At 34.2% G+C, this 6,153-nt stretch overlaps 1 pseudogene; it reads right to left on the reverse strand.

Moving 5' to 3' along the window:
• Window positions 1-5,718: 5,718 nt before the first annotated feature.
• Window positions 5,719-5,837, reverse strand: LOC112470872 (annotated as a pseudogene).
• Window positions 5,838-6,153: the final 316 nt, after the last annotated feature.

Genomic DNA, 6,153 nt, shown 5'->3' on the forward strand with positions numbered 1-6,153 from the left:
TTTTTAAAATATGTTTAACCAGTTATTCCAGCACCATTTATTGGAAAGACCATTATTTTCGCACTGAGTTACACTTAATCCTCTGTGAAAATCATTTGATATTATGTGAATGCTAAGCAAAAGAAACTAATCTGAAAAGGCTGCATACTATACAATTCTAACTATATGACATTCTGGAAAAGAAAAAAAACTAAGGAGATAATAAATAGATCGCTGGTTGCCAGGGGCTTAGGAAGACAGAGAGGAAAAAAAAAGAATGGGTGCAGGTCAAACACAAAGGATTTTTAGGGCATTGAAGGCATTCTATATGATACTATAATGATGAATACATTTGTATTAACAATGTAGTTTTTGATATGCTGACATCTAGAGACCTAGTGGCACCGAAAAGATTGCCCACCCAGGGTTAACCAATTCCCAGAGATAGAAAATCCCCTATAAGTACACCCTTTATATGCAAATCAATTAATCCAGAGCTCAAAACTTTACCCCATCTATCAGGCTTTCAAAATCTAGGCCACTATATAGCTGCCCTTATTATTTCAGGGCCAGGTATCAGACAATTAGAGAAAGCTCCATATGCTCCAGAGCTGGCTGAAATGATCCTAACTAGTTAATCCTAAACCTGCTTACTTTACCTTCTCTGTTTTGTTTCAGGGACTATAATAAAGGCTCTTAACCATGTTTGCCTCTACGCCTCTGCCTCCTGACAGACCCAGATGTGTCCTGGGTAGCCCTTATGGCATGATGTATCCCATCTGAAACTATGAGTAACCAACTATCTTTTCAGTGACAACTGTCTCATTTATTGGACTTATCATACCTGATTAATAACAAAATCTACATTTTAAAATAAGATGTCATTGTACATTTGTCAAAACTTATATGTACAACGTAGAGTGAACTCTAATGGAGAGACTTTAGTTAATAATATTGTGTCAACGTTGGCTCATCAGTTGTAATAAATGCACTACACTAATGCAACATGTCAGTAATAAGAAAAACTGTGTATGTTGGGGAGGGGCTGAGGGAATAAGTGGGAACTCTGTACTTTCTGCTCAGGTTTTTAAAATTCTTTCATTTGCTTTATAGAAATATCTATTTGTAAGCCAATACCACACTGTATTGATTACTATAGATTTATAGTATGTCTGGGAGTTGGTTATTCTACGTCATTCAACTTTGTTCTTTTTCAAAATTGCTTTGGCTCTTCTTAGACCTTTAAATTTTCATATTTGCAAACAATGCCTTCAATAAAAGGCTAATATCTAAAATGTACAAAGAACACTTGCAACTCAACAAAAAACAAAACAAAATAAAACAAAAACAATCCAATTAAAAATGGGCAGAGCATCTGAACAGACACTTCTTCTAAATGGCCAACAATAGCTATTAGGGAAATGCAAATCAAAACCACAATACCATCTCACACTTAGAATGGCTATCATCAACAGGACAAGTGATAACAAATGTTGGAGAGGATGTGAAGAAATAGAAACACTCATACACTGCTGATGGGACTGCAAATTGGTACAGCCACACTGGAAAACAGAATGGAGTTTCCTCAAAAATCTAAGAATAGAATTACCATATAACCCAGCAATCTCTCTTCTGGGTATCTACCCTCCAAAACTGAAAACATTTATTTGTAAAGATATATGCACCCCAATATTCATAGCAGCATTATGCATTGTGGCCAAGACTTGGAAATAATTGAAGTGTCCTTCGGTAGATGATTGGATAAAGAAGATATAGTACATATATACAATGGAATATTACTCAACTCTAAGAAAAGATGAAGTACTACCACTTGTGGCAACAGGGGAGAATCTTGAGATTATCATGCTAAGTAAAATAAGTTAGGCAGAAAAAGTTGAGAACTACATAATTTCATTTATATGTGGCATATAAAACTGAAAGCAGCAAATGAACAAGATAAACAAACAAAAACTCATAAACACAGACAACAGTTTAGTGGTTACCAGAGGGACAAGAGGGAATGGGAGAGGTAGATAATGGTAAAGGGGGTCAAATATGTGGTGATGAAAGGAAATTGAACTCTGGGTAATGAACACACAATGCAATATACATATGACATATTATTGAATTGTACACTTGAAACCTATATAATTTTATTTATCTGTGTCACCTCAATAAATGTAATTAAAAATTTTATATGAATTTTAAATTTATCTTATAATTTCAAAAAATATCTTCTTGAACTGTAATTAGAATTGCATCACATATATAGCTCAACATGGAGACACTTGATATAAAAAATATTGCATTTTTCAATCCATAAACATGTTATACTTCTCCATATATATAGATCCTTTTATTTCCTGGATTTATTTAGATTTCTTTGTTTCTTTAGGAATCTGATAGGTCAAAAAAATTAAACTTTCATTTTGCAACCTATCTGGATTTTTTTCATTGAAACTTATAAACTTTTAGGTTTCAAAACGTGACATAAGTAGAATAGCCCATTGAGTTTTAAATTTCAACAAATAAAAATAGGTATTTGTATGTGCATATACACATTTCTAAAAATTCTGTTTGTTTTCAAATATCAGATTATTTTAGATACTCTTGTACTGCTTCTTCATTTTTTGGAGTCAATATCTTATTTTGTTTAACATTTAATAAATAATTTATAGCTTATTTATAATTTCAATTCACTTCTTAGATGTGTTAATATCTTGTTTTTCTAAATTTCCTGCTCTCATTTATGCCAGTTTATTTCCTTCATTATTTAGTGATCTTTAATAATGAGTTTATAGCTCTTTGATCTTTTTCTGTGGTAATATAAAGGCCTAGAGAGGGCATGCCTTTATTTGCAGATGCCTCTGCCTGAGATCAAGAGTCACTAATGACCTGAGACACATTTAAACTCCTTCCAGTATCTTTGATAAAATACAGCGGTCTCAGGTTGTTCTCCCTCCTTAGACATTTTCTCATGTCTTAATCTCTATACTACAGTGCTGATTTGGGAGGTTACTTTTAGTGTAACTGCCCTTTTGCTTTCAATGGCTCCTCAAAACTTCCTGTTCTGTTTTTATTTCAAGCTTCTCACTTTGTTGATGGTGATGAGGGGTAGTGTTTGGAGATTTATTTATTTTTCCTCTATTAAACTAGAAATGCATTAAATGTTTATTTTACAAAAGTTTCTGCAATTTTATAGTGGAATATGTTTTTTATGTATCTGTTCTTTTTCACTTCTTAATCATATACTCTTTACTACCTCTCTAGAAGGCTTCAAAAGCCTCATGCCAATAGGACTACAGGCATACCTTGGAGATATTGAGGTTAAGTTTCAGAGCACTACAGTAAAAGCAATATCCCAATAAAGCGAGTCACATGATTTTTTTAAATTTCCCAGTGAATATATAGGTTATGTTTAGTCTATACTGTAGTTCATTAAGTGTGCAATAGAATTATCTCTAAAAAACAACGTACATACCTTAATTAAAAATATTTTATTGCTAAAAATGCTAATCATAACCTGAGCCTTTAGCGAATTACAATATTTTTGCTGGTGGAGATTTTTGCCTCGATGTTGATGGCTGATGACTGCTCAGGTTGGTGATTGCTAAAGGTTGGTGATTGGAGTGGCTTTGACAATTTCTTAAAATAAGACAGTAATGAAGTTGCCACAGTGACTGACTATTCCTTTCACAAATAATGTCTCTGTAACATGCAATGGTGTTTGATAGCATTTTACCCACAGCAGAAATTATTTTAAAATTAGATTCTATATTCTCAATCCTTGCCATTGCTATATCAACTAAGTTCTTAATCCTTTGTTTTCATTTAAACAGTCTTCACAGCAGCTTCACCAAGAGTAGATTCCATCTCAAGAAACTACTTTTTTTGTTCATCTATAATAACTCCTTATCTATTAAAATTTTATTATGAAATTGCAACAATTCAGTCACATCTTCAAGTTCCATTTCTAATTCTAGTTCTCTTGCTGTTATCATATCAGCAGTTGTTTCTTCCACTGGAGTCTTGAATCCCTCAAAGCTATCCATGAAGTTTGGAATCAACTTCTTCCAAATTCCTGTTAATGTTTATATTTTGACATCTTCCTAAGAATCGTAAATATTTTTAATGACATGTAGAGTGAAGAATTCTTTCAGAAGGTTTTCTACTTACTTTGCCCAGATCTATCAGAGAAATTACTATCTATGACTGCTATAGCCTTACAAATGTATTTCATAAATAATAAAACTTGAAAGTCAAAATTACTCCTTGATCCGTGGGCTGCCAAATGAATGTGGCGTTAACGTGCATGAAAATAACATTAATATTGTTTTATATCTCCATCAGAGCTCTTGGGTGATCATGTGCATTGTCAATAAGCAGAATCATTTTGAAAGAAATCTTTTTTTTTTTTTTTTTTCTGAGCAATAGGTCTCAGCAATAGGCTTAAAATATTCAGTAAACCATGTTGTAAACAGATGTGCTGTCATCCAGGCTTTGTTGTTCCACTTATAGAGTATAGACAGAGTTTATTTGGTATAATTCTTAAGGGCACTAGGATTTGGAGAATGGTAAATGAGCATTGGCTTTAACTTGAAGTGACCAGCTGAATTAACTCCTAACAAGAGAGTCAGTCAGTGTTTTGAAGTTTTAAAGCCAAGCATTAACATATTTTCTCTAGCTATGAAAGTTGTAGATAGAATCTTTTTCCAATATAAGGTTTATTTAACCACATTGAAAATTTGTTATTTAGTGTAACCATCTTCATTAATTGTTTCAGTTAGACCTTCTGGATAAGTTGCTGCAGATTCTACATCATCATTTGCTGTTTTACTTTGTACTTTTATGTTATGAAGATGGCTTCTTCCCTTAAATCTAATGAACCAACCTCTGCTAGCCTCAGACTGTTCTGTAGGTTCCTCATCTCTCTCAGCCTTCATAGTATTGAAGAAAGTTATGCCCTTGCTATGGATTAGTTTTTGGCTAAAGGGAATGCTGTGGCTGACTTGATCTATCCAGTCCATTAAAACTTTCTCCATATCAGCAAAAAGTCTATTTTACTTTCTTATTATTTATGCATTTCCTGGGGTAGCACTTTCAATTCCTTTCAAGAACTCTTCCTTTGCACTCATAACTTGGCTAGTAGTTTACTTTACCAAAAGTAAAGAGGCTTAGCTTTTGGTCTACCTTGGCTTTGGAAATGCTTTTCTCACTAATCTTAACTATTTCTAGCTTTTAATTTAAAGTGAGAGACCTGTGTCCCTTTTCTTCACTTGAATAGTTAGAGGTAATTGTAGGATCATTAATTGGCCTAATTTTAATTCTATTGTATCTTAGGAAATGGGAATGTTTGAGGAGAGGAAGAGACAATGGGATAGTTGGTCAGTGGAGCAGTCAGAACACACAGAACATTTATTTATTAAGTTTACTGTGTTATGTGGGCATGGCTTGTGGCACCCCAAAATAATTACAATGGTAACATCAAAGATCACTAATCACAGATCACCATAAGAATATCATAATAATAAAAAAGTTGGAGGAGGGGGCAAGATAGTGGACTAGGTGAAAGCAGGGTAGAATATCAACTATCTTTCACTTCCATTACTGTATCAAAGAAAACTAAGTATATGAGCTAGTTGATTTTTTATGTTTTTTTTTACGCAAGGCAACCCTTGGTGGACCTCACAGGTTGTAAGGACTTTTTCAGCTTCCAATCCCTTTTTTTTTTTAATTTTATGCCTACAACACCTGGTCTTCCTAGGTGGTCTCCCATCCAAGTACTAACCAGGCTTGACCCTGCTTAGCTTCCAAGATCAGACAAGATTGGGCTTGTTCAGAGCAGCATGGCCGTACACCTAAAATAAACTTTTAATAAATCTTACTTCTTCTAAATTTTGCTGACCTGTAATTCTTTGCTGTGTCAGTGTGGAAGAAACAAGGAAAAATGCTAATTGCACATCTGTATCATGACCAACCCCACACAACACTGGGTTGACGCTAGACTTCCAATTGCCTCCAGTGGTAACATGACTGCTGCAAGAATGCACAGACATAGAAGTTACAGCAAAACTGAGGCTGTATTGGCCTGATGGAACTTGACTCCCTGAGATCCCTCCCCATCCAACCACAAAGTTCCTGTGGTACATTGACAGGCAACTGCTCCTACCTGGC

Source organism: Pteropus alecto, unplaced genomic scaffold (genome assembly GCF_000325575.1).
Source record: "Pteropus alecto unplaced genomic scaffold, ASM32557v1 scaffold119, whole genome shotgun sequence".
NCBI classification, from domain to species: Eukaryota; Metazoa; Chordata; class Mammalia; order Chiroptera; family Pteropodidae; genus Pteropus; species Pteropus alecto.